At 42.2% G+C, this 23,720-nt stretch overlaps 33 non-coding genes across 33 annotated transcripts; 13 read left to right on the plus strand and 20 right to left on the minus strand.

Annotated features, from left to right (window-relative positions):
• The first annotated feature begins 751 nt into the window (after positions 1 to 751).
• On the plus strand, positions 752 to 824 carry trnaa-agc (transfer RNA alanine (anticodon AGC)). The gene has a single exon. It is a non-coding gene; the product is annotated as a tRNA-Ala (tRNA).
• Positions 825 to 974: 150 nt separating this feature from the next.
• Positions 975 to 1,048, minus strand: trnai-aau (transfer RNA isoleucine (anticodon AAU)). Its single transcript has one exon. It is a non-coding gene; the product is annotated as a tRNA-Ile (tRNA).
• A 634-nt stretch (positions 1,049 to 1,682) lies between these two features.
• trnaa-agc (transfer RNA alanine (anticodon AGC)) lies at positions 1,683 to 1,755 on the plus strand. Its single transcript has one exon. It is a non-coding gene; the product is annotated as a tRNA-Ala (tRNA).
• A 150-nt stretch (positions 1,756 to 1,905) lies between these two features.
• On the minus strand, positions 1,906 to 1,979 carry trnai-aau (transfer RNA isoleucine (anticodon AAU)). The gene has a single exon. It is a non-coding gene; the product is annotated as a tRNA-Ile (tRNA).
• Positions 1,980 to 3,106: 1,127 nt separating this feature from the next.
• Positions 3,107 to 3,180, minus strand: trnai-aau (transfer RNA isoleucine (anticodon AAU)). The gene has a single exon. It is a non-coding gene; the product is annotated as a tRNA-Ile (tRNA).
• Positions 3,181 to 4,240: 1,060 nt separating this feature from the next.
• On the plus strand, positions 4,241 to 4,313 carry trnaa-agc (transfer RNA alanine (anticodon AGC)). Its single transcript has one exon. It is a non-coding gene; the product is annotated as a tRNA-Ala (tRNA).
• A 150-nt stretch (positions 4,314 to 4,463) lies between these two features.
• On the minus strand, positions 4,464 to 4,537 carry trnai-aau (transfer RNA isoleucine (anticodon AAU)). Its single transcript has one exon. It is a non-coding gene; the product is annotated as a tRNA-Ile (tRNA).
• Positions 4,538 to 5,664: 1,127 nt separating this feature from the next.
• On the minus strand, positions 5,665 to 5,738 carry trnai-aau (transfer RNA isoleucine (anticodon AAU)). Its single transcript has one exon. It is a non-coding gene; the product is annotated as a tRNA-Ile (tRNA).
• Positions 5,739 to 7,021: 1,283 nt separating this feature from the next.
• trnai-aau (transfer RNA isoleucine (anticodon AAU)) lies at positions 7,022 to 7,095 on the minus strand. The gene has a single exon. It is a non-coding gene; the product is annotated as a tRNA-Ile (tRNA).
• Positions 7,096 to 8,009: 914 nt separating this feature from the next.
• trnai-aau (transfer RNA isoleucine (anticodon AAU)) lies at positions 8,010 to 8,083 on the minus strand. Its single transcript has one exon. It is a non-coding gene; the product is annotated as a tRNA-Ile (tRNA).
• A 1,060-nt stretch (positions 8,084 to 9,143) lies between these two features.
• trnaa-agc (transfer RNA alanine (anticodon AGC)) lies at positions 9,144 to 9,216 on the plus strand. The gene has a single exon. It is a non-coding gene; the product is annotated as a tRNA-Ala (tRNA).
• Positions 9,217 to 9,366: 150 nt separating this feature from the next.
• trnai-aau (transfer RNA isoleucine (anticodon AAU)) lies at positions 9,367 to 9,440 on the minus strand. Its single transcript has one exon. It is a non-coding gene; the product is annotated as a tRNA-Ile (tRNA).
• Positions 9,441 to 10,287: 847 nt separating this feature from the next.
• Positions 10,288 to 10,360, plus strand: trnaa-agc (transfer RNA alanine (anticodon AGC)). Its single transcript has one exon. It is a non-coding gene; the product is annotated as a tRNA-Ala (tRNA).
• Positions 10,361 to 10,510: 150 nt separating this feature from the next.
• On the minus strand, positions 10,511 to 10,584 carry trnai-aau (transfer RNA isoleucine (anticodon AAU)). Its single transcript has one exon. It is a non-coding gene; the product is annotated as a tRNA-Ile (tRNA).
• A 701-nt stretch (positions 10,585 to 11,285) lies between these two features.
• On the minus strand, positions 11,286 to 11,359 carry trnai-aau (transfer RNA isoleucine (anticodon AAU)). The gene has a single exon. It is a non-coding gene; the product is annotated as a tRNA-Ile (tRNA).
• Positions 11,360 to 12,419: 1,060 nt separating this feature from the next.
• Positions 12,420 to 12,492, plus strand: trnaa-agc (transfer RNA alanine (anticodon AGC)). The gene has a single exon. It is a non-coding gene; the product is annotated as a tRNA-Ala (tRNA).
• A 150-nt stretch (positions 12,493 to 12,642) lies between these two features.
• On the minus strand, positions 12,643 to 12,716 carry trnai-aau (transfer RNA isoleucine (anticodon AAU)). The gene has a single exon. It is a non-coding gene; the product is annotated as a tRNA-Ile (tRNA).
• Positions 12,717 to 13,573: 857 nt separating this feature from the next.
• On the minus strand, positions 13,574 to 13,647 carry trnai-aau (transfer RNA isoleucine (anticodon AAU)). Its single transcript has one exon. It is a non-coding gene; the product is annotated as a tRNA-Ile (tRNA).
• A 1,060-nt stretch (positions 13,648 to 14,707) lies between these two features.
• trnaa-agc (transfer RNA alanine (anticodon AGC)) lies at positions 14,708 to 14,780 on the plus strand. Its single transcript has one exon. It is a non-coding gene; the product is annotated as a tRNA-Ala (tRNA).
• Positions 14,781 to 14,930: 150 nt separating this feature from the next.
• Positions 14,931 to 15,004, minus strand: trnai-aau (transfer RNA isoleucine (anticodon AAU)). The gene has a single exon. It is a non-coding gene; the product is annotated as a tRNA-Ile (tRNA).
• A 634-nt stretch (positions 15,005 to 15,638) lies between these two features.
• Positions 15,639 to 15,711, plus strand: trnaa-agc (transfer RNA alanine (anticodon AGC)). The gene has a single exon. It is a non-coding gene; the product is annotated as a tRNA-Ala (tRNA).
• Positions 15,712 to 15,861: 150 nt separating this feature from the next.
• Positions 15,862 to 15,935, minus strand: trnai-aau (transfer RNA isoleucine (anticodon AAU)). Its single transcript has one exon. It is a non-coding gene; the product is annotated as a tRNA-Ile (tRNA).
• A 701-nt stretch (positions 15,936 to 16,636) lies between these two features.
• Positions 16,637 to 16,710, minus strand: trnai-aau (transfer RNA isoleucine (anticodon AAU)). The gene has a single exon. It is a non-coding gene; the product is annotated as a tRNA-Ile (tRNA).
• Positions 16,711 to 17,770: 1,060 nt separating this feature from the next.
• On the plus strand, positions 17,771 to 17,843 carry trnaa-agc (transfer RNA alanine (anticodon AGC)). The gene has a single exon. It is a non-coding gene; the product is annotated as a tRNA-Ala (tRNA).
• Positions 17,844 to 17,993: 150 nt separating this feature from the next.
• trnai-aau (transfer RNA isoleucine (anticodon AAU)) lies at positions 17,994 to 18,067 on the minus strand. The gene has a single exon. It is a non-coding gene; the product is annotated as a tRNA-Ile (tRNA).
• Positions 18,068 to 18,924: 857 nt separating this feature from the next.
• trnai-aau (transfer RNA isoleucine (anticodon AAU)) lies at positions 18,925 to 18,998 on the minus strand. The gene has a single exon. It is a non-coding gene; the product is annotated as a tRNA-Ile (tRNA).
• A 1,060-nt stretch (positions 18,999 to 20,058) lies between these two features.
• Positions 20,059 to 20,131, plus strand: trnaa-agc (transfer RNA alanine (anticodon AGC)). Its single transcript has one exon. It is a non-coding gene; the product is annotated as a tRNA-Ala (tRNA).
• Positions 20,132 to 21,202: 1,071 nt separating this feature from the next.
• Positions 21,203 to 21,275, plus strand: trnaa-agc (transfer RNA alanine (anticodon AGC)). The gene has a single exon. It is a non-coding gene; the product is annotated as a tRNA-Ala (tRNA).
• A 150-nt stretch (positions 21,276 to 21,425) lies between these two features.
• trnai-aau (transfer RNA isoleucine (anticodon AAU)) lies at positions 21,426 to 21,499 on the minus strand. Its single transcript has one exon. It is a non-coding gene; the product is annotated as a tRNA-Ile (tRNA).
• Positions 21,500 to 22,133: 634 nt separating this feature from the next.
• On the plus strand, positions 22,134 to 22,206 carry trnaa-agc (transfer RNA alanine (anticodon AGC)). Its single transcript has one exon. It is a non-coding gene; the product is annotated as a tRNA-Ala (tRNA).
• A 150-nt stretch (positions 22,207 to 22,356) lies between these two features.
• Positions 22,357 to 22,430, minus strand: trnai-aau (transfer RNA isoleucine (anticodon AAU)). Its single transcript has one exon. It is a non-coding gene; the product is annotated as a tRNA-Ile (tRNA).
• Positions 22,431 to 23,131: 701 nt separating this feature from the next.
• trnai-aau (transfer RNA isoleucine (anticodon AAU)) lies at positions 23,132 to 23,205 on the minus strand. Its single transcript has one exon. It is a non-coding gene; the product is annotated as a tRNA-Ile (tRNA).
• A 420-nt stretch (positions 23,206 to 23,625) lies between these two features.
• Positions 23,626 to 23,698, plus strand: trnaa-agc (transfer RNA alanine (anticodon AGC)). The gene has a single exon. It is a non-coding gene; the product is annotated as a tRNA-Ala (tRNA).
• Positions 23,699 to 23,720: the final 22 nt, after the last annotated feature.

The raw sequence follows: 23,720 nt of genomic DNA on the forward strand, positions 1-23,720 counted from the left end.
TTAACATAACTAGTCTATGAACTACACTAGAAGTAATTGACCTTACTTGCTAGAGTAGTCCACTATTAAGCAACCTTTAACCAACTGTTCTACCTCAACAACCAAACATCTTGAACAAAAGCATTAAAAAATCCACCTTCTCATATTTTGACACACTGACATGAAAATTCCACAGTCAGTTCTAAAAGTGTGAGCCATTCTGTAAGCTCCTGAGCTTCCCTACTGTTTTGTTACAATTGGGGTGTTAAAACCCAAGCATCTGCTAGAATAGTCCACTATTAAGCAACCTTTAACCAACTGTTCTACCTCAACAACCAAACATCATGAACAAAAGCATTTAAAATTCCACCTTCTCATATTTTGACACACTGACAGGAAAATTCCACAGTCAGTTCTAAAAGTGTGAACCATGCTGTAAGCTCCTGAGCCTCCCTCCTGTTTCTTTTACAATTGGGGTGTCAAAACCCAAGCATCTGCTAGAATAGACCACTGTTAAGCAACCTTTAACCAACGGTTCTACCTCAACAACCAAACATCAAATTGCTGCAACTGAAGAGGGGGTTGAAGGGCATGCAGTTAGATGAGGTCATTTGTAGGACTCAAATTTGAGTGAACATGTAATCTTAGTCTTACACTTGAGTATGAAAGTTGCATGATCCGCTCTTGAAGAGCACTGTTAACCTTGTCTAATGCACTGCTTGTCTAATGCACAGAATAAAAAATTTTACAACCCACTGAGCCAGTGTGCTAAGGGGAATTAGCTCAAGTGGTAGAGCGCTCGCTTAGCATGCGAGAGGTAGCGGGATCGATGCCCGCATTCTCCAGTGTGACCACACAGCCAGACGCTGGGTGCTGTCTATTGTTTCCAGCAGTGACTGGGTTATAGGCCTCCTCTTAGGGAGCAAAAACATGTTTTCAACTGCAGTTTAGGTCAGGAGCACCATCTTTCTTGCTAACATTGAAAATTGTGGTAATGGCCCGTACGGGGATTGAACCCGCGACCTTGGCGTTATTAGCACCACGCTCTAACCAGCTGAGCTAACCGGCCAAGACAATGGACAGTTGGTTTTTCTCAGATCACAAATTACCTAAGGAACATCACCTAGTTCTGCATTTTCACAAGGGGATCAAATGACCACCAATATTAACATAACTAGTCTATGAACTACACTAGAAGTAATTGACCTTACTTGCTAAAGTAGTGCACTATTAAGCAAACTTTAACCAAATGTTCTACCTCAACAACCAAACATTATGAACAAAAGCATTTAAAATTCCACCTTCTCATATTTTGACACACTGACATGAAAATTCCACAGTCAGTTCTAAAAGTGTGAACCATGCTGTAAGCTCCTGAGCCTCCCTCCTGTTTCTGTTACAATTGGGGTGTTAAAAACCAAGCATCTGCTAGAATAGACCACTGTTAAGCAACCTTTAACCAACGGTTCTACCTCAACAACCAAACATCAAATTGCTGCAACTGAAGAGGGGGTTGAGGGGCATGCAGTTAGATGAGGTCATTTGTAGGACTCACATTTGAGTGAACATGTAATCTTAGTCTTACACTTGAGTATGAAAGTTGCATGATCCGCTCTTGAAGAGCACTGTTACCCTTGTCTAATGCACTGCTTGTCTAATGCACAGAATAAAAAATTTTACAACCCACTGAGCCAGTGTGCTAAGGGGAATTAGCTCAAGTGGTAGAGCGCTCGCTTAGCATGCGAGAGGTAGCGGGATCGATGCCCGCATTCTCCAGTGTGACCACACAGCCAGACGCTGGGTGCTGTCTATTGTTTCCAGCAGTGACTGGGTTATAGCCCTCCTCTTAGGGAGCAAAAACATGTTTTCAACTGCAGTTTAGGTCAGGAGCACCATCTTTCATGCTAACATTGAAAACTGTGGTAATGGCCCGTACGGGGATCGAACCCGCGACCTTGGCGTTATTAGCACCACGCTCTAACCAGCTGAGCTAACCGGCCAAGACAATGGACTGTTGGTTTTTCTCAGATCACAAATTACCTAAGGAACATCACCTAGTCCTGCATTTTCACAAGGGGATCAAATGACCACCAATATTAACATAACTAGTCTATGAACTACACTAGAAGTAATTGACCTTACTTGCTAGAGTAGTCCACTATTAAGCAACCTTTAACCAACTGTTCTACCTCAACAACCAAACATCTTGAACAAAAGCATTAAAAAATCCACCTTCTCATATTTTGACACACTGACATGAAAATTCCACAGTCAGTTCTAAAAGTGTGAGCCATTCTGTAAGCTCCTGAGCTTCCCTACTGTTTTGTTACAATTGGGGTGTTAAAACCCAAGCATCTGCTAGAATAGTCCACTATTAAGCAACCTTTAACCAACTGTTCTACCTCAACAACCAAACATCATGAACAAAAGCATTTAAAATTCCACCTTCTCATATTTTGACACACTGACAGGAAAATTCCACAGTCAGTTCTAAAAGTGTGAACCATGCTGTAAGCTCCTGAGCTTCCCTACTCTTTTGTTACAATTGGGGTGTCAAAACCCAAGCATCTGCTAGAATAGTCCACTATTAAGCAACCTTTAACCAACTGTTCTACCTCAACAACCAAACATCTTGAACAAAAGCATTAAAAAATCCACCTTCTCATATTTTGACACACTGACATGAAAATTCCACAGTCAGTTCTAAAAGTGTGAACCATGCTGTAAGCTCCTGAGCCTCCCTCCTGTTTCTGTTACAATTGGGGTGTTAAAAACCAAGCATCTGCTAGAATAGACCACTGTTAAGCAACCTTTAACCAACGGTTCTACCTCAACAACCAAACATCAAATTGCTGCAACTGAAGAGGGGGTTGAAGGGCATGCAGTTAGATGAGGTCATTTGTAGGACTCAAATTCGAGTGAACATGTAATCTTAGTCTTACACTTGAGTATGAAAGTTGCATGCCCGCATTCTCCAGTGTGACCACACAGCCAGACGCTGGGTGCTGTCTATTGTTTCCAGCAGTGACTGGGTTATAGCCCTCCTCTTAGGGAGCAAAAACATGTTTTCAACTGCAGTTTAGGTCAGGAGCACCATCTTTCTTGCTAACATTGAAAACTGTGGTAATGGCCCGTACGGGGATCGAACCCGCGACCTTGGCGTTATTAGCACCACGCTCTAACCAGCTGAGCTAACCGGCCAAGACAATGAACCCATGTTTTTTCTCAAATCACAAATTACCTAAGGAACATCACCTAGTCCTGCATTTTCACAAGGGGATCAAATGACCACCAATATTAACATAACTCGTCTATGAACTACACTAGAATTAATTGACCTTACTTGCTAGAGTAGTCCAATATTAAGCAACCTTTAACCAACTGTTCTACCTCAACAACCAAACATCTTGAACAAAAGCATTAAAAAATCCACCTTCTCATATTTTGACACACTGACATGAAAATTCCACAGTCAGTTCTAAAAGTGTGAGCCATTCTGTAAGCTCCTGAGCTTCCCTACTCTTTTGTTACAATTGGGGTGTCAAAACCCAAGCATCTGCTAGAATAGTCCACTATTAAGCAACCTTTAACCAACTGTTCTACCTCAACAACCAAACATTATGAACAAAAGCATTTAAAATTCCACCTTCTCATATTTTGACACACTGACATGAAAATTCCACAGTCAGTTCTAAAAGTGTGAACCATGCTGTAAGCTCCTGAGCTTCCCTACTCTTTTGTTACAATTGGGGTGTCAAAACCCAAGCATCTGCTAGAATAGTCCACTATTAAGCAACCTTTAACCAACTGTTCTACCTCAACAACCAAACATTATGAACAAAAGCATTTAAAATTCCACCTTCTCATATTTTGACACACTGACATGAAAATTCCACAGTCAGTTCTAAAAGTGTGAACCATGCTGTAAGCTCCTGAGCCTCCCTCCTGTTTCTGTTACAATTGGGGTGTTAAAAACCAAGCATCTGCTAGAATAGACCACTGTTAAGCAACCTTTAACCAACGGTTCTACCTCAACAACCAAACATCAAATTGCTGCAACTGAAGAGGGGGTTGAAGGGCATGCAGTTAGATGAGGTCATTTGTAGGACTCACATTTGAGTGAACATGTAATCTTAGTCTTACACTTGAGTAGGAAAGTTGCATGATCCGCTCTTGAAGAGCACTGTTACCCTTGTCTAATGCACTGCTTGTCTAATGCACAGAATAAAAAATTTTACAACCCACTGAGCCAGTGTGCTAAGGGGAATTAGCTCAAGTGGTAGAGCGCTCGCTTAGCATGCGAGAGGTAGCGGGATCGATGCCCGCATTCTCCAGTGTGACCACACAGCCAGACGCTGGGTGCTGTCTATTGTTTCCAGCAGTGACTGGGTTATAGCCCTCCTCTTAGGGAGCAAAAACATGTTTTCAACTGCAGTTTAGGTCAGGAGCACCATCTTTCATGCTAACATTGAAAACTGTGGTAATGGCCCGTACGGGGATCGAACCCGCGACCTTGGCGTTATTAGCACCACGCTCTAACCAGCTGAGCTAACCGGCCAAGACAATGGACTGTTGGTTTTTCTCAGATCACAAATTACCTAAGGAACATCACCTAGTCCTGCATTTTCACAAGGGGATCAAATGACCACCAATATTAACATAACTAGTCTATGAACTACACTAGAAGTAATTGACCTTACTTGCTAGAGTAGTCCACTATTAAGCAACCTTTAACCAACTGTTCTACCTCAACAACCAAACATCTTGAACAAAAGCATTAAAAAATCCACCTTCTCATATTTTGACACACTGACATGAAAATTCCACAGTCAGTTCTAAAAGTGTGAGCCATTCTGTAAGCTCCTGAGCTTCCCTACTGTTTTGTTACAATTGGGGTGTTAAAACCCAAGCATCTGCTAGAATAGTCCACTATTAAGCAACCTTTAACCAACTGTTCTACCTCAACAACCAAACATCATGAACAAAAGCATTTAAAATTCCACCTTCTCATATTTTGACACACTGACAGGAAAATTCCACAGTCAGTTCTAAAAGTGTGAACCATGCTGTAAGCTCCTGAGCTTCCCTACTCTTTTGTTACAATTGGGGTGTCAAAACCCAAGCATCTGCTAGAATAGTCCACTATTAAGCAACCTTTAACCAACTGTTCTACCTCAACAACCAAACATCTTGAACAAAAGCATTAAAAAATCCACCTTCTCATATTTTGACACACTGACATGAAAATTCCACAGTCAGTTCTAAAAGTGTGAACCATGCTGTAAGCTCCTGAGCCTCCCTCCTGTTTCTGTTACAATTGGGGTGTTAAAAACCAAGCATCTGCTAGAATAGACCACTGTTAAGCAACCTTTAACCAACGGTTCTACCTCAACAACCAAACATCAAATTGCTGCAACTGAAGAGGGGGTTGAAGGGCATGCAGTTAGATGAGGTCATTTGTAGGACTCAAATTCGAGTGAACATGTAATCTTAGTCTTACACTTGAGTATGAAAGTTGCATGCCCGCATTCTCCAGTGTGACCACACAGCCAGACGCTGGGTGCTGTCTATTGTTTCCAGCAGTGACTGGGTTATAGCCCTCCTCTTAGGGAGCAAAAACATGTTTTCAACTGCAGTTTAGGTCAGGAGCACCATCTTTCTTGCTAACATTGAAAACTGTGGTAATGGCCCGTACGGGGATCGAACCCGCGACCTTGGCGTTATTAGCACCACGCTCTAACCAGCTGAGCTAACCGGCCAAGACAATGAACCCATGTTTTTTCTCAAATCACAAATTACCTAAGGAACATCACCTAGTCCTGCATTTTCACAAGGGGATCAAATGACCACCAATATTAACATAACTCGTCTATGAACTACACTAGAATTAATTGACCTTACTTGCTAGAGTAGTCCAATATTAAGCAACCTTTAACCAACTGTTCTACCTCAACAACCAAACATCTTGAACAAAAGCATTAAAAAATCCACCTTCTCATATTTTGACACACTGACATGAAAATTCCACAGTCAGTTCTAAAAGTGTGAGCCATTCTGTAAGCTCCTGAGCTTCCCTACTCTTTTGTTACAATTGGGGTGTCAAAACCCAAGCATCTGCTAGAATAGTCCACTATTAAGCAACCTTTAACCAACTGTTCTACCTCAACAACCAAACATTATGAACAAAAGCATTTAAAATTCCACCTTCTCATATTTTGACACACTGACATGAAAATTCCACAGTCAGTTCTAAAAGTGTGAACCATGCTGTAAGCTCCTGAGCTTCCCTACTCTTTTGTTACAATTGGGGTGTCAAAACCCAAGCATCTGCTAGAATAGTCCACTATTAAGCAACCTTTAACCAACTGTTCTACCTCAACAACCAAACATTATGAACAAAAGCATTTAAAATTCCACCTTCTCATATTTTGACACACTGACATGAAAATTCCACAGTCAGTTCTAAAAGTGTGAACCATGCTGTAAGCTCCTGAGCCTCCCTCCTGTTTCTGTTACAATTGGGGTGTTAAAAACCAAGCATCTGCTAGAATAGACCACTGTTAAGCAACCTTTAACCAACGGTTCTACCTCAACAACCAAACATCAAATTGCTGCAACTGAAGAGGGGGTTGAAGGGCATGCAGTTAGATGAGGTCATTTGTAGGACTCACATTTGAGTGAACATGTAATCTTAGTCTTACACTTGAGTAGGAAAGTTGCATGATCCGCTCTTGAAGAGCACTGTTACCCTTGTCTAATGCACTGCTTGTCTAATGCACAGAATAAAAAATTTTACAACCCACTGAGCCAGTGTGCTAAGGGGAATTAGCTCAAGTGGTAGAGCGCTTGCTTAGCATGCGAGAGGTAGCGGGATCGATGCCCGCATTCTCCAGTGTGACCACACAGCCAGACGCTGGGTGCTGTCTATTTTTTCCAGCAGTGACTGGGTTATAGCCCTCCTCTTAGGGAGCAAAAACATGTTTTCAACTGCAGTTTAGGTCAGGAGCACCATCTTTCATGCTAACATTGAAAACTGTGGTAATGGCCCGTACGGGGATCGAACCCGCGACCTTGGCGTTATTAGCACCACGCTCTAACCAGCTGAGCTAACCGGCCAAGACAATGGACTGTTGGTTTTTCTCAGATCACAAATTACCTAAGGAACATCACCTAGTCCTGCATTTTCACAAGGGGATCAAATGACCACCAATATTAACATAACTAGTCTATGAACTACACTAGAAGTAATTGACCTTACTTGCTAGAGTAGTCCACTATTAAGCAACCTTTAACCAACTGTTCTACCTCAACAACCAAACATCTTGAACAAAAGCATTAAAAAATCCACCTTCTCATATTTTGACACACTGACATGAAAATTCCACAGTCAGTTCTAAAAGTGTGAGCCATTCTGTAAGCTCCTGAGCTTCCCTACTGTTTTGTTACAATTGGGGTGTTAAAACCCAAGCATCTGCTAGAATAGTCCACTATTAAGCAACCTTTAACCAACTGTTCTACCTCAACAACCAAACATCATGAACAAAAGCATTTAAAATTCCACCTTCTCATATTTTGACACACTGACAGGAAAATTCCACAGTCAGTTCTAAAAGTGTGAACCATGCTGTAAGCTCCTGAGCCTCCCTCCTGTTTCTTTTACAATTGGGGTGTCAAAACCCAAGCATCTGCTAGAATAGACCACTGTTAAGCAACCTTTAACCAACGTTTCTACCTCAACAACCAAACATCAAATTGCTGCAACTGAAGAGGGGGTTGAAGGGCATGCAGTTAGATGAGGTCATTTGTAGGACTCAAATTTGAGTGAACATGTAATCTTAGTCTTACACTTGAGTATGAAAGTTGCATGCCCGCATTCTCCAGTGTGACCACACAGCCAGACGCTGGGTGCTGTCTATTGTTTCCAGCAGTGACTGGGTTATAGCCCTCCTCTTAGGGAGCAAAAACATGTTTTCAACTGCAGTTTAGGTCAGGAGCACCATCTTTCTTGCTAACATTGAAAACTGTGGTAATGGCCCGTACGGGGATCGAACCCGCGACCTTGGCGTTATTAGCACCACGCTCTAACCAGCTGAGCTAACCGGCCAAGACAATGAACCCATGTTTTTTCTCAAATCACAAATTACCTAAGGAACATCACCTAGTCCTGCATTTTCACAAGGGGATCAAATGACCACCAATATTAACATAACTCGTCTATGAACTACACTAGAATTAATTGACCTTACTTGCTAGAGTAGTCCAATATTAAGCAACCTTTAACCAACTGTTCTACCTCAACAACCAAACATCTTGAACAAAAGCATTAAAAAATCCACCTTCTCATATTTTGACACACTGACATGAAAATTCCACAGTCAGTTCTAAAAGTGTGAGCCATTCTGTAAGCTCCTGAGCTTCCCTACTGTTTTGTTACAATTGGGGTGTTAAAACCCAAGCATCTGCTAGAATAGTCCACTATTAAGCAACCTTTAACCAACTGTTCTACCTCAACAACCAAACATTATGAACAAAAGCATTTAAAATTCCACCTTCTCATATTTTGACACACTGACATGAAAATTCCACAGTCAGTTCTAAAAGTGTGAACCATGCTGTAAGCTCCTGAGCTTCCCTACTCTTTTGTTACAATTGGGGTGTCAAAACCCAAGCATCTGCTAGAATAGTCCACTATTAAGCAACCTTTAACCAACTGTTCTACCTCAACAACCAAACATTATGAACAAAAGCATTTAAAATTCCACCTTCTCATATTTTGACACACTGACATGAAAATTCCACAGTCAGTTCTAAAAGTGTGAACCATGCTGTAAGCTCCTGAGCCTCCCTCCTGTTTCTGTTACAATTGGGGTGTTAAAAACCAAGCATCTGCTAGAATAGACCACTGTTAAGCAACCTTTAACCAACGGTTCTACCTCAACAACCAAACATCAAATTGCTGCAACTGAAGAGGGGGTTGAAGGGCATGCAGTTAGATGAGGTCATTTGTAGGACTCACATTTGAGTGAACATGTAATCTTAGTCTTACACTTGAGTAGGAAAGTTGCATGATCCGCTCTTGAAGAGCACTGTTACCCTTGTCTAATGCACTGCTTGTCTAATGCACAGAATAAAAAATTTTACAACCCACTGAGCCAGTGTGCTAAGGGGAATTAGCTCAAGTGGTAGAGCGCTCGCTTAGCATGCGAGAGGTAGCGGGATCGATGCCCGCATTCTCCAGTGTGACCACACAGCCAGACGCTGGGTGCTGTCTATTTTTTCCAGCAGTGACTGGGTTATAGCCCTCCTCTTAGGGAGCAAAAACATGTTTTCAACTGCAGTTTAGGTCAGGAGCACCATCTTTCATGCTAACATTGAAAACTGTGGTAATGGCCCGTACGGGGATCGAACCCGCGACCTTGGCGTTATTAGCACCACGCTCTAACCAGCTGAGCTAACCGGCCAAGACAATGGACTGTTGGTTTTTCTCAGATCACAAATTACCTAAGGAACATCACCTAGTCCTGCATTTTCACAAGGGGATCAAATGACCACCAATATTAACATAACTAGTCTATGAACTACACTAGAAGTAATTGACCTTACTTGCTAGAGTAGTCCACTATTAAGCAACCTTTAACCAACTGTTCTACCTCAACAACCAAACATCTTGAACAAAAGCATTAAAAAATCCACCTTCTCATATTTTGACACACTGACATGAAAATTCCACAGTCAGTTCTAAAAGTGTGAGCCATTCTGTAAGCTCCTGAGCTTCCCTACTGTTTTGTTACAATTGGGGTGTTAAAACCCAAGCATCTGCTAGAATAGTCCACTATTAAGCAACCTTTAACCAACTGTTCTACCTCAACAACCAAACATCATGAACAAAAGCATTTAAAATTCCACCTTCTCATATTTTGACACACTGACAGGAAAATTCCACAGTCAGTTCTAAAAGTGTGAACCATGCTGTAAGCTCCTGAGCCTCCCTCCTGTTTCTTTTACAATTGGGGTGTCAAAACCCAAGCATCTGCTAGAATAGACCACTGTTAAGCAACCTTTAACCAACGTTTCTACCTCAACAACCAAACATCAAATTGCTGCAACTGAAGAGGGGGTTGAAGGGCATGCAGTTAGATGAGGTCATTTGTAGGACTCAAATTTGAGTGAACATGTAATCTTAGTCTTACACTTGAGTATGAAAGTTGCATGATCCGCTCTTGAAGAGCACTGTTACCCTTGTCTAATGCACTGCTTGTCTAATGCACAGAATAAAAAATTTTACAACCCACTGAGCCAGTGTGCTAAGGGGAATTAGCTCAAGTGGTAGAGCGCTCGCTTAGCATGCGAGAGGTAGCGGGATCGATGCCCGCATTCTCCAGTGTGACCACACAGCCAGACGCTGGGTGCTGTCTATTGTTTCCAGCAGTGACTGGGTTATAGGCCTCCTCTTAGGGAGCAAAAACATGTTTTCAACTGCAGTTTAGGTCAGGAGCACCATCTTTCTTGCTAACATTGAAAATTGTGGTAATGGCCCGTACGGGGATCGAACCCGCGACCTTGGCGTTATTAGCACCACGCTCTAACCAGCTGAGCTAACCGGCCAAGACAATGAACCCATGTTTTTTCTCAAATCACAAATTACCTAAGGAACATCACCTAGTCCTGCATTTTCACAAGGGGATCAAATGACCACCAATATTAACATAACTCGTCTATGAACTACACTAGAATTAATTGACCTTACTTGCTAGAGTAGTCCAATATTAAGCAACCTTTAACCAAATGTTCTACCTCAACAACCAAACATTATGAACAAAAGCATTTAAAATTCCACCTTCTCATATTTTGACACACTGACATGAAAATTCCACAGTCAGTTCTAAAAGTGTGAACCATGCTGTAAGCTCCTGAGCCTCCCTCCTGTTTCTGTTACAATTGGGGTGTTAAAAACCAAGCATCTGCTAGAATAGACCACTGTTAAGCAACCTTTAACCAACGGTTCTACCTCAACAACCAAACATCAAATTGCTGCAACTGAAGAGGGGGTTGAAGGGCATGCAGTTAGATGAGGTCATTTGTAGGACTCAAATTTGAGTGAACATGTAATCTTAGTCTTACACTTGAGTATGAAAGTTGCATGCCCGCATTCTCCAGTGTGACCACACAGCCAGACGCTGGGTGCTGTCTATTGTTTCCAGCAGTGACTGGGTTATAGCCCTCCTCTTAGGGAGCAAAAACATGTTTTCAACTGCAGTTTAGGTCAGGAGCACCATCTTTCTTGCTAACATTGAAAACTGTGGTAATGGCCCGTACGGGGATCGAACCCGCGACCTTGGCGTTATTAGCACCACGCTCTAACCAGCTGAGCTAACCGGCCAAGACAATGAACCCATGTTTTTTCTCAAATCACAAATTACCTAAGGAACATCACCTAGTCCTGCATTTTCACAAGGGGATCAAATGACCACCAATATTAACATAACTCGTCTATGAACTACACTAGAATTAATTGACCTTACTTGCTAGAGTAGTCCAATATTAAGCAACCTTTAACCAACTGTTCTACCTCAACAACCAAACATCTTGAACAAAAGCATTAAAAAATCCACCTTCTCATATTTTGACACACTGACATGAAAATTCCACAGTCAGTTCTAAAAGTGTGAGCCATTCTGTAAGCTCCTGAGCTTCCCTACTGTTTTGTTACAATTGGGGTGTTAAAACCCAAGCATCTGCTAGAATAGTCCACTATTAAGCAACCTTTAACCAACTGTTCTACCTCAACAACCAAACATTATGAACAAAAGCATTTAAAATTCCACCTTCTCATATTTTGACACACTGACATGAAAATTCCACAGTCAGTTCTAAAAGTGTGAACCATGCTGTAAGCTCCTGAGCTTCCCTACTCTTTTGTTACAATTGGGGTGTCAAAACCCAAGCATCTGCTAGAATAGTCCACTATTAAGCAACCTTTAACCAACTGTTCTACCTCAACAACCAAACATTATGAACAAAAGCATTTAAAATTCCACCTTCTCATATTTTGACACACTGACATGAAAATTCCACAGTCAGTTCTAAAAGTGTGAACCATGCTGTAAGCTCCTGAGCCTCCCTCCTGTTTCTGTTACAATTGGGGTGTTAAAAACCAAGCATCTGCTAGAATAGACCACTGTTAAGCAACCTTTAACCAACGGTTCTACCTCAACAACCAAACATCAAATTGCTGCAACTGAAGAGGGGGTTGAAGGGCATGCAGTTAGATGAGGTCATTTGTAGGACTCACATTTGAGTGAACATGTAATCTTAGTCTTACACTTGAGTAGGAAAGTTGCATGATCCGCTCTTGAAGAGCACTGTTACCCTTGTCTAATGCACTGCTTGTCTAATGCACAGAATAAAAAATTTTACAACCCACTGAGCCAGTGTGCTAAGGGGAATTAGCTCAAGTGGTAGAGCGCTCGCTTAGCATGCGAGAGGTAGCGGGATCGATGCCCGCATTCTCCAGTGTGACCACACAGCCAGACGCTGGGTGCTGTCTATTTTTTCCAGCAGTGACTGGGTTATAGCCCTCCTCTTAGGGAGCAAAAACATGTTTTCAACTGCAGTTTAGGTCAGGAGCACCATCTTTCATGCTAACATTGAAAACTGTGGTAATGGCCCGTACGGGGATCGAACCCGCGACCTTGGCGTTATTAGCACCACGCTCTAACCAGCTGAGCTAACCGGCCAAGACAATGGACTGTTGGTTTTTCTCAGATCACAAATTACCTAAGGAACATCACCTAGTCCTGCATTTTCACAAGGGGATCAAATGACCACCAATATTAACATAACTAGTCTATGAACTACACTAGAAGTAATTGACCTTACTTGCTAAAGTAGTGCACTATTAAGCAACCTTTAACCAAATGTTCTACCTCAACAACCAAACATTATGAACAAAAGCATTTAAAATTCCACCTTCTCATATTTTGACACACTGACATGAAAATTCCACAGTCAGTTCTAAAAGTGTGAACCATGCTGTAAGCTCCTGAGCCTCCCTCCTGTTTCTGTTACAATTGGGGTGTTAAAAACCAAGCATCTGCTAGAATAGACCACTGTTAAGCAACCTTTAACCAACGGTTCTACCTCAACAACCAAACATCAAATTGCTGCAACTGAAGAGGGGGTTGAAGGGCATGCAGTTAGATGAGGTCATTTGTAGGACTCAAATTCGAGTGAACATGTAATCTTAGTCTTACACTTGAGTATGAAAGTTGCATGATCCGCTCTTGAAGAGCACTGGTAACCTTGTCTAATGCACTGCTTGTCTAATGCACAGAATAAAAAATTTTACAACCCACTGAGCCAGTGTGCTAAGGGGAATTAGCTCAAGTGATAGAGCGCTCGCTTAGCATGCGAGAGGTAGCGGGATCGATGCCCGCATTCTCCAGTGTGACCACACAGCCAGACGCTGGGTGCTGTCTATTGTTTCCAGCAGTGACTGGGTTATAGCCCTCCTCTTAGGGAGCAAAAACATGTTTTCAACTGCAGTTTAGGTCAGGAGCACCATCTTTCTTGCTAACATTGAAAACTGTGGTAATGGCCCGTACGGGGATCGAACCCGCGACCTTGGCGTTATTAGCACCACGCTCTAACCAGCTGAGCTAACCGGCCAAGACAATGAACCCATTTTTTTTCTCAAATCACAAATTACCTAAGGAACATCACCTAGTCCTGCATTTTCACAAGGGGATCAAATGACCACCAATATTAACATAACTCGTCTATGAACTACACTAGAATCAATTGACCTTACTTGCTAGAGTAGTCCACTATTAAGCAACCTTTAACCAACTGTTCTACCTCAACAACCAAACATCTTGAACAAAAGCATTAAAAAATCCACCTTCTCATATTTTGACACACTGACATGAAAATTCCACAGTCAGTTCTAAAAGTGTGAGCCATTCTGTAAGCTCCTGAGCTTCCCTACTCTTTTGTTACAATTGGGGTGTCAAAACCCAAGCATCTGCTAGAATAGTCCACTATTAAGCAACCTTTAACCAACTGTTCTACCTCAACAACCAAACATTATGAACAAAAGCATTTAAAATTCCACCTTCTCATATTTTGACACACTGACATGAAAATTCCACAGTCAGTTCTAAAAGTGTGAACCATGCTGTAAGCTCCTGAGCTTCCCTACTCTTTTGTTACAATTGGGGTGTCAAAACCCAAGCATCTGCTAGAATAGTCCACTATTAAGCAACCTTTAACCAACTGTTCTACCTCAACAACCAAACATTATGAACAAAAGCATTTAAAATTCCACCTTCTCATATTTTGACACACTGACATGAAAATTCCACAGTCAGTTCTAAAAGTGTGAACCATGCTGTAAGCTCCTGAGCCTCCCTCCTGTTTCTGTTACAATTGGGGTGTTAAAAACCAAGCATCTGCTAGAATAGACCACTGTTAAGCAACCTTTAACCAACGGTTCTACCTCAACAACCAAACATCAAATTGCTGCAACTGAAGAGGGGGTTGAAGGGCATGCAGTTAGATGAGGTCATTTGTAGGACTCAAATTTGAGTGAACATGTAATCTTAGTCTTACACTTGAGTATGAAAGTTGCATGATCCGCTCTTGAAGAGCACTGTTACCCTTGTCTAATGCACTGCTTGTCTAATGCACAGAATAAAAAATTTTACAACCCACTGAGCCAGTGTGCTAAGGGGAATTAGCTCAAGTGGTAGAGCGCTCGCTTAGCATGCGAGAGGTAGCGGGATCGATGCCCGCATTCTCCAGTGTGACCACACAGCCAGACGCTGGGTGCTGTCTATTGTTTCCAGCAGTGACTGGGTTATAGCCCTCCTCTTAGGGAGCAAAAACATGTTTTCAACTGCAGTTTAGGTCAGGAGCACCATCTTTCTTGCTAACATTGAAAACTGTGGTAATGGCCCGTACGGGGATCGAACCCGCGACCTTGGCGTTATTAGCACCACGCTCTAACCAGCTGAGCTAACCGGCCAAGACAATGGACAGTTGGTTTTTCTCAGATCACAAATTACCTAAGGAACATCACCTAGTTCTGCATTTTCACAAGGGGATCAAATGACCACCAATATTAACATAACTAGTCTATGAACTACACTAGAATTAATTGACCTTACTTGCTAAAGTAGTGCACTATTAGGCAACATTTAACCAAATGTTCTACCTCAACAACCAAACATCTTGAACAAAAGCATAAAAAAATCCACCTTCTCATATTTTGACACACTGACATGAAAATTCCACAGTCAGTTCTAAAAGTGTGAACCATGCTGTAAGCTCCTGAGCCTCCGTCCTGTTTCTGTTACAATTGGGGTGTTAAAAACCAAGCATCTGCTAGAATAGACCACTGTTAAGCAACCTTTAACCAACGGTTCTACCTCAACAACCAAACATCAAATTGCTGCAACTGAAGAGGGGGTTGAAGGGCATGCAGTTAGATGAGGTCATTTGTAGGACTCAAATTCGAGTGAACATGTAATCTTAGTCTTACACTTGAGTATGAAAGTTGCATGATCCGCTCTTGAAGAGCACTGGTAACCTTGTCTAATGCACAGCTTGTCTAATGCACAGAATAAAAAATTTTACAACCCACTGAGCCAGTGTGCTAAGGGGAATTAGCTCAAGTGGTAGAGCGCTCGCTTAGCATGCGAGAGGTAGCGGGATCGATGCCCGCATTCTCCAGTGTGACCACACAGCCAGACGCTGGGTGCTGTCTATTTTTTCCAGCAGTGACTGGGTTATAGCCCTCCTCTTAGGGAGCAAAAACATGTTTTCAACTGCAGTTTAGGTCAGGAGCACCATCTTTCATGCTAACATTGAAAACTGTGGTAATGGCCCGTACGGGGATCGAACCCGCGACCTTGGCGTTATTAGCACCACGCTCTAACCAGCTGAGCTAACCGGCCAAGACAATGGACTGTTGGTTTTTCTCAGATCACAAATTACCTAAGGAACATCACCTAGTCCTGCATTTTCACAAGGGGATCAAATGACCACCAATATTAACATAACTAGTCTATGAACTACACTAGAAGTAATTGACCTTACTTGCTAAAGTAGTGCACTATTAAGCAACCTTTAACCAAATGTTCTACCTCAACAACCAAACATTATGAACAAAAGCATTTAAAATTCCACCTTCTCATATTTTGACACACTGACATGAAAATTCCACAGTCAGTTCTAAAAGTGTGAACCATGCTGTAAGCTCCTGAGCCTCCCTCCTGTTTCTGTTACAATTGGGGTGTTAAAAACCAAGCATCTGCTAGAATAGACCACTGTTAAGCAACCTTTAACCAACGGTTCTACCTCAACAACCAAACATCAAATTGCTGCAACTGAAGAGGGGGTTGAAGGGCATGCAGTTAGATGAGGTCATTTGTAGGACTCAAATTTGAGTGAACATGTAATCTTAGTCTTACACTTGAGTATGAAAGTTGCATGCCCGCATTCTCCAGTGTGACCACACAGCCAGACGCTGGGTGCTGTCTATTGTTTCCAGCAGTGACTGGGTTATAGCCCTCCTCTTAGGGAGCAAAAACATGTTTTCAACTGCAGTTTAGGTCAGGAGCACCATCTTTCTTGCTAACATTGAAAACTGTGGTAATGGCCCGTACGGGGATCGAACCCACGACCTTGGCGTTATTAGCACCACGCTCTAACCAGCTGAGCTAACCGGCCAAGACAATGAACCCATGTTTTTTCTCAAATCACAAATTACCTAAGGAACATCACCTAGTCCTGCATTTTCACAAGGGGATCAAATGACCACCAATATTAACATAACTCGTCTATGAACTACACTAGAATTAATTGACCTTACTTGCTAGAGTAGTCCAATATTAAGCAACCTTTAACCAACTGTTCTACCTCAACAACCAAACATCTTGAACAAAAGCATTAAAAAATCCACCTTCTCATATTTTGACACACTGACATGAAAATTCCACAGTCAGTTCTAAAAGTGTGAGCCATTCTGTAAGCTCCTGAGCTTCCCTACTCTTTTGTTACAATTGGGGTGTCAAAACCCAAGCATCTGCTAGAATAGTCCACTATTAAGCAACCTTTAACCAACTGTTCTACCTCAACAACCAAACATTATGAACAAAAGCATTTAAAATTCCACCTTCTCATATTTTGACACACTGACATGAAAATTCCACAGTCAGTTCTAAAAGTGTGAACCATGCTGTAAGCTCCTGAGCTTCCCTACTCTTTTGTTACAATTGGGGTGTCAAAACCCAAGCATCTGCTAGAATAGTCCACTATTAAGCAACCTTTAACCAACTGTTCTACCTCAACAACCAAACATTATGAACAAAAGCATTTAAAATTCCACCTTCTCATATTTTGACACACTGACATGAAAATTCCACAGTCAGTTCTAAAAGTGTGAACCATGCTGTAAGCTCCTGAGCCTCCCTCCTGTTTCTGTTACAATTGGGGTGTTAAAAACCAAGCATCTGCTAGAATAGACCACTGTTAAGCAACCTTTAACCAACGGTTCTACCTCAACAACCAAACATCAAATTGCTGCAACTGAAGAGGGGGTTGAAGGGCATGCAGTTAGATGAGGTCATTTGTAGGACTCAAATTTGAGTGATCATGTAATCTTAGTCTTACACTTGAGTATGAAAGTTGCATGATCCGCTCTTGAAGAGCACTGTTACCCTTGTCTAATGCACTGCTTGTCTAATGCACAGAATAAAAAATTTTACAACCCACTGAGCCAGTGTGCTAAGGGGAATTAGCTCAAGTGGTAGAGCGCTCGCTTAGCATGCGAGAGGTAGCGGGATCGATGCCCGCATTCTCCAGTGTGACCACACAGCCAGACGCTGGGTGCTGTCTATTGTTTCCAGCAGTGACTGGGTTATAGCCCTCCTCTTAGGGAGCAAAAACATGTTTTCAACTGCAGTTTAGGTCAGGAGCACCATCTTTCTTGCTAACATTGAAAACTGTGGTAATGGCCCGTACGGGGATCGAACCCGCGACCTTGGCGTTATTAGCACCACGCTCTAACCAGCTGAGCTAACCGGCCGAGACAATGGACAGTTGGTTTTTCTCAGATCACAAATTACCTAAGGAACATTACCTAGTTCTGCATTTTCACAAGGGGATCAAATGACCACCAATATTAACATAACTAGTCTATGAACTACACTAGAATTAATTGACCTTACTTGCTAAAGTAGTGCACTATTAGGCAACATTTAACCAAATGTTCTACCTCAACAACCAAACATCTTGAACAAAAGCATAAAAAAATCCACCTTCTCATATTTTGACACACTGACATGAAAATTCCACAGTCAGTTCTAAAAGTGTGAACCATGCTGTAAGCTCCTGAGCCTCCGTCCTGTTTCTGTTACAATTGGGGTGTTAAAAACCAAGCATCTGCTAGAATAGACCACTGTTAAGCAACCTTTAACCAACGGTTCTACCTCAACAACCAAACATCAAATTGCTGCAACTGAAGAGGGGGTTGAAGGGCATGCAGTTAGATGAGGTCATTTGTAGGACTCAAATTCGAGTGAACATGTAATCTTAGTCTTACACTTGAGTATGAAAGTTGCATGATCCGCTCTTGAAGAGCACTGGTAACCTTGTCTAATGCACTGCTTGTCTAATGCACAGAATAAAAAATTTTACAACCCACTGAGCCAGTGTGCTAAGGGGAATTAGCTCAAGTGATAGAGCGCTCGCTTAGCATGCGAGAGGTAGCGGGATCGATGCCCGCATTCTCCAGTGTGACCACACAGCCAGACGCTGGGTGCTGTCTATTGTTTCCAGCAGTGACTGGGTTATAGCCCTCCTCTTAGGGAGCAAAAACATGTTTTCAACTGCAGTTTAGGTCAGGAGCACCATCTTTCTTGCTAACATTGAAAACTGTGGTAATGGCCCGTACGGGGATCGAACCCGCGACCTTGGCGTTATTAGCACCACGCTCTAACCAGCTGAGCTAACCGGCCAAGACAATGAACCCATTTTTTTTCTCAAATCACAAATTACCTAAGGAACATCACCTAGTCCTGCATTTTCACAAGGGGATCAAATGACCACCAATATTAACATAACTCGTCTATGAACTACACTAGAATCAATTGACCTTACTTGCTAGAGTAGTCCACTATTAAGCAACCTTTAACCAACTGTTCTACCTCAACAACCAAACATCTTGAACAAAAGCATTAAAAAATCCACCTTCTCATATTTTGACACACTGACATGAAAATTCCACAGTCAGTTCTAAAAGTGTGAGCCATTCTGTAAGCTCCTGAGCTTCCCTACTCTTTTGTTACAATTGGGGTGTCAAAACCCAAGCATCTGCTAGAATAGTCCACTATTAAGCAACCTTTAACCAACTGTTCTACCTCAACAACCAAACATTATGAACAAAAGCATTTAAAATTCCACCTTCTCATATTTTGACACACTGACATGAAAATTCCACAGTCAGTTCTAAAAGTGTGAACCATGCTGTAAGCTCCTGAGCTTCCCTACTCTTTTGTTACAATTGGGGTGTCAAAACCCAAGCATCTGCTAGAATAGTCCACTATTAAGCAACCTTTAACCAACTGTTCTACCTCAACAACCAAACATTATGAACAAAAGCATTTAAAATTCCACCTTCTCATATTTTGACACACTGACATGAAAATTCCACAGTCAGTTCTAAAAGTGTGAACCATGCTGTAAGCTCCTGAGCCTCCCTCCTGTTTCTGTTACAATTGGGGTGTTAAAAACCAAGCATCTGCTAGAATAGACCACTGTTAAGCAACCTTTAACCAACGGTTCTACCTCAACAACCAAACATCAAATTGCTGCAACTGAAGAGGGGGTTGAAGGGCATGCAGTTAGATGAGGTCATTTGTAGGACTCAAATTTGAGTGAACATGTAATCTTAGTCTTACACTTGAGTATGAAAGTTGCATGATCCGCTCTTGAAGAGCACTGTTACCCTTGTCTAATGCACTGCTTGTCTAATGCACAGAATAAAAAATTTTACAACCCACTGAGCCAGTGTGCTAAGGGGAATTAGCTCAAGTGGTAGAGCGCTCGCTTAGCATGCGAGAGGTAGCGGGATCGATGCCCGCATTCTCCAGTGTGACCACACAGCCAGACGCTGGGTGCTGTCTATTGTTTCCAGCAGTGACTGGGTTATAGCCCTCCTCTTAGGGAGCAAAAACATGTTTTCAACTGCAGTTTAGGTCAGGAGCACCATCTTTCATGCTAACATTGAAAACTGTGGTAATGGCCCGTACGGGGATCGAACCCGCGACCTTGGCGTTATTAGCACCACACTCTAAACAGCTGAGCTAACCGGCCAAGACAATGGACTGTTGGTTTTTCTCAGATCACAAATTACCTAAGGAACATCACCTAGTCCTGCATTTTCACAAGGGGATCAAATGACCACCAATATTAACATAACTAGTCTATGAACTACACTAGAAGTAATTGACCTTACTTGCTAGAGTAGTCCACTATTAAGCAACCTTTAACCAACTGTTCTACCTCAACAACCAAACATCTTGAACAAAAGCATTAAAAAATCCACCTTCTCATATTTTGACACACTGACATGAAAATTCCACAGTCAGTTCTAAAAGTGTGAGCCATTCTGTAAGCTCCTGAGCTTCCCTACTGTTTTGTTACAATTGGGGTGTTAAAACCCAAGCATCTGCTAGAATAGTCCACTATTAAGCAACCTTTAACCAACTGTTCTACCTCAACAACCAAACATCATGAACAAAAGCATTTAAAATTCCACCTTCTCATATTTTGACACACTGACAGGAAAATTCCACAGTCAGTTCTAAAAGTGTGAACCATGCTGTAAGCTCCTGAGCCTCCCTCCTGTTTCTTTTACAATTGGGGTGTCAAAACCCAAGCATCTGCTAGAATAGACCACTGTTAAGCAACCTTTAACCAACGGTTTTACCTCAACAACCAAACATCAAATTGCTGCAACTGAAGAGGGGGTTGAAGGGCATGCAGTTAGATGAGGTCATTTGTAGGACTCAAATTTGAGTGAACATGTAATCTTAGTCTTACACTTGAGTATGAAAGTTGCATGATCCGCTCTTGAAGAGCACTGTTAACCTTGTCTAATGCACTGCTTGTCTAATGCACAGAATAAAAAATTTTACAACCCACTGAGCCAGTGTGCTAAGGGGAATTAGCTCAAGTGGTAGAGCGCTCGCTTAGCATGCGAGAGGTAGCGGGATCGATGCCCGCATTCTCCAGTGTGACCACACAGCCAGACGCTGGGTGCTGTCTATTGTTTCCAGCAGTGACTGGGTTATAGGCCTCCTCTTAGGGAGCAAAAACATGTTTTCAACTGCAGTTTAGGTCAGGAGCACCATCTTTCTTGCTAACATTGAAAATTGTGGTAATGGCCCGTACGGGGATCGAACCCGCGACCTTGGCGTTATTAGCACCACGCTCTAACCAGCTGAGCTAACCGGCCAAGACAATGGACAGTTGGTTTTTCTCAGATCACAAATTACCTAAGGAACATCACCTAGTTCTGCATTTTCACAAGGGGATCAAATGACCACCAATATTAACATAACTAGTCTATGAACTACACTAGAAGTAATTGACCTTACTTGCTAAAGTAGTGCACTATTAAGCAAACTTTAACCAAATGTTCTACCTCAACAACCAAACATTATGAACAAAAGCATTTAAAATTCCACCTTCTCATATTTTGACACACTGACATGAAAATTCCACAGTCAGTTCTAAAAGTGTGAACCATGCTGTAAGCTCCTGAGCCTCCCTCCTGTTTCTGTTACAATTGGGGTGTTAAAAACCAAGCATCTGCTAGAATAGACCACTGTTAAGCAACCTTTAACCAACGGTTCTACCTCAACAACCAAACATCAAATTGCTGCAACTGAAGAGGGGGTTGAAGGGCATGCAGTTAGATGAGGTCATTTGTAGGACTCAAATTTGAGTGAACATGTAATCTTAGTCTTACACTTGAGTATGAAAGTTGCATGATCCGCTCTTGAAGAGCACTGTTACCCTTGTCTAATGCACTGCTTGTCTAATGCACAGAATAAAAAATTTTACAACCCACTGAGCCAGTGTGCTAAGGGGAATTAGCTCAAGTGGTAGAGCGCTCGCTTAGCATGCGAGAGGTAGCGGGATCGATGCCCGCATTCTCCAGTGTGACCACACAGCCAGACGCTGGGTGCTGTCTATTGTTTCCAGCAGTGACTGGGTTATAGCCCTCCTCTTAGGGAGCAAAAACATGTTTTCAACTGCAGTTTAGGTCAGGAGCACCATCTTTCTTGCTAACATTGAAAACCGTGGTAATGGCCCGTACGGGGATCGAACCCGCGACCTTGGCATTATTAGCACCACGCTCTAACCAGCTGAGCTAACCGGCCAAGACAATGGACAGTTGGTTTTTCTCAGATCACAAATTACCTAAGGAACATCACCTAGTTCTGCATTTTCACAAGGGGATCAAATGACCACCAATATTAACATAACTAGTCTATGAACTACACTAGAATTAATTGACCTTACTTGCTAAAGTAGTGCACTATTAAGCAACCTTTAACCAAATGTTCTACCTCAACAACCAAACATCTTGAACAAAAGCATAAAAAAATCCACCTTCTCATATTTTGACACACTGACATGAAAATTCCACAGTCAGTTCTAAAAGTGTGAACCATGCTGTAAGCTCCTGAGCCTCCCTCCTGTTTCTGTTACAATTGGGGTGTTAAAAACCAAGCATCTGCTAGAATAGACCACTGTTAAGCAACCTTTAACCAACGGTTCTACCTCAACAACCAAACATCAAATTGCTGCAACTGAAGAGGGGGTTGAAGGGCATGCAGTTAGATGAGGTCATTTGTAGGACTCAAATTCGAGTGAACATGTAATCTTAGTCTTACACTTGAGTATGAAAGTTGCATGCCCGCATTCTCCAGTGTGACCACACAGCCAGACGCTGGGTGCTGTCTATTGTTTCCAGCAGTGACTGGGTTATAGCCCTCCTCTTAGGGAGCAAAAACATGTTTTCAACTGCAGTTTAGGTCAGGAGCACCATCTTTCTTGCTAACATTGAAAACTGTGGTAATGGCCCGTACGGGGATCGAACCCGCGACCTTGGCGTTATTAGCACCACGCTCTAACCAGCTGAGCTAACCGGCCAAGACAATGAACCCATGTTTTTTCTCAAATCACAAATTACCTAAGGAACATCACCTAGTCCTGCATTTTCACAAGGGGATCAAATGACCACCAATATTAACATAACTCGTCTATGAACTACACTAGAATTAATTGACCTTACTTGCTAGAGTAGTCCAATATTAAGCAACCTTTAACCAACTGTTCTACCTCAACAACCAAACATCAAATTGCTGCAACTGAAGAGGGGGTTGAAGGGCATGCAGTTAGATGAGGTCATTTGTAGGACTCACATTTGAGTGAACATGTAATCTTAGTCTTACACTTGAGTATGAAAGTTGCATGATCCGCTCTTGAAGAGCACTGGTAACCTTGTCTAATGCACTGCTTGTCTAATGCACAGAATAAAAAATTTTACAACCCACTGAGCCAGTGTGCTAAGGGGAATTAGCTCAAGTGGTAGAGCGCTCGCTTAGCATGCGAGAGGTAGCGGGATCGATGCCCGCATTCTCCAGTGTGACCACACAGCCAGACGC

Source organism: Clarias gariepinus, unplaced genomic scaffold (genome assembly GCF_024256425.1).
Source record: "Clarias gariepinus isolate MV-2021 ecotype Netherlands unplaced genomic scaffold, CGAR_prim_01v2 scaffold_29, whole genome shotgun sequence".
Taxonomy (NCBI): domain Eukaryota; kingdom Metazoa; phylum Chordata; class Actinopteri; order Siluriformes; family Clariidae; genus Clarias; species Clarias gariepinus.